The sequence below is a fragment of the Mandrillus leucophaeus genome, unplaced genomic scaffold (assembly GCF_000951045.1).
Source record: "Mandrillus leucophaeus isolate KB7577 unplaced genomic scaffold, Mleu.le_1.0 Scaffold2, whole genome shotgun sequence".
NCBI lineage: Eukaryota > Metazoa > Chordata > Mammalia > Primates > Cercopithecidae > Mandrillus > Mandrillus leucophaeus.
The window spans coordinates 12,167,735-12,169,482 of NW_012102031.1; positions in this window are offsets into that span (position 1 = coordinate 12,167,735).

The following is a 1,748-nucleotide window of genomic DNA, read 5'->3' on the forward strand; positions in this document are numbered from 1 at the left end:
AAAAAAAAAAAAGACAGGTACTCACTCTGTCGACCAGTCTGGAGTGCAGTGGTGTGAGCAGGGCTCACCACGGCCTCGAACTCCCAGGCTCAGGTGATCTCACGTGATCCTCCCACCTCCGCCGAGACTGCACCATTGCACTCCAGCCTGGTCTGTCTCAAAAAACAAATAAGGGAAAAGAAAAGAAAAACCAGCCAGGGGTGGTGGTGTGTGCCTATGGTCCCAGCTGCCTGAGAGGCTGAGGCAGGAAGATCTCTTGAGCCCAGGAATTTGAGACCAGCCTGGGCAACATAGCAAAACCATGCCTCTACAAAGAAAAAACCATTAGCTAGTAGTTGAGACAGAACTGTTTTTTTTGGCTGAGGCTAGGGAAGGATGGAGGCAGATCTCTGAGGGGAGGGAGTGGCCTGCGGGCGTCCTTACTGCCCGTTTTGCCTCTCTTGGGGTAGCTGTGTCATTTCCTCTCCGCCAGTCTTCTTGGCCAACAAGCGTTTCTCATCTTCCCTTTTCTCCCCACTTCCCCGCTTCATCCCCCTTCATCCCCTCTTCCCTGCCCCTCCACAGACCCGGGGCATTTGGTGGACACTTCTGCTTGCAGTTAGTCAGGGCAAGTGGAGGTGAGTTTCCCATGGGGCAGGGGCTTGACAGCAGGGGTGGCCATCCAGACTCTCCAGAAGGGACGTGGGGCTGCTGTTGTGACCGGATCTGCCCCACATCTTTGGGCCTGCGCTGTGCCCAGTCACAGTGTCCTGAGTTCCTTTGTGTTGCCTCTGCCCTATAGATCTAGGTCTTGGGGGAGGGCTGGTTTCTTCCTGGGGCCACCACCACCTGGCAGCAGCCCCACAGCCAAGGGCAGGCACAGCCAAAATACATCTGCCTGGGTGGCCACAGAGCGGGGCCAGGCTCTCCTGTCCCAACCGTTTGGAGGACAGAGGGCCTGGCCCGAGGGGAGGCACTTGCTCAGCCTGCAGCTCCTGTGCCAAAGGCAGGGCAGCCTCTGGCTCTGTCTGGGGCCAAGCCTTATTTCTGGAAGCACATGGATCCTCCTTCCTTGCCACTCGGTCTAAATGTTTAGGTTACAAATATTCTGAGTGAGAAATTTCAGTCAGAGTTTGTAATGTGTAGGACGTGACGTTAGGAAGTGAAGAGCTTTCCTCTTCACTGATTCAAGATGACCAGTGCCGGGTGAGGGGAGCGGGATACTTGCTTCTTCAGAAGAATGGATCTAAAAGTTGACCTCTTCCCCAGACCGAGTCAGCATGGGAAGAGAATTGTGCTTTCACAAAAGCAGAGATGCTTTTCTGTAGCTTTCACTGTTTCTTCTCTGCTCTGGAAAATGGAGGACGAAGGAGTTCTCAGGTCCTCAGTCACTGGAATCAAGTGACATGCACGTCCAGTGAGAGTGCCTGAATGGGGCCCTCAGGTCTGAACAGAACAGCCCTGTGGCTCCCTCGAGCTGGTGCAGGAGGAAGTACAGAGGAGGGTCCGGTTCAGAGTGGTGTGAGACCAGGGTTAGATGACTGTTGCCAGTTTAGGGCTAATGAGAGATTTTTAATGGTAAATATGTAATCTCTCTTTTTTTTTTTTAACTTTTTCTTTTTTGAGACAGGGTCTTGCTCTGTTGCCCAGGGTGGAGTGCAGTGGTGTGATCATGGCTCACTGCAGCCTTGACCTCCCACGTCAGCCTCTTGAGTAGCTGGGATTACTGACATGCACCACCATGCCCGGCTAATTGTGTGTGTGTGTGT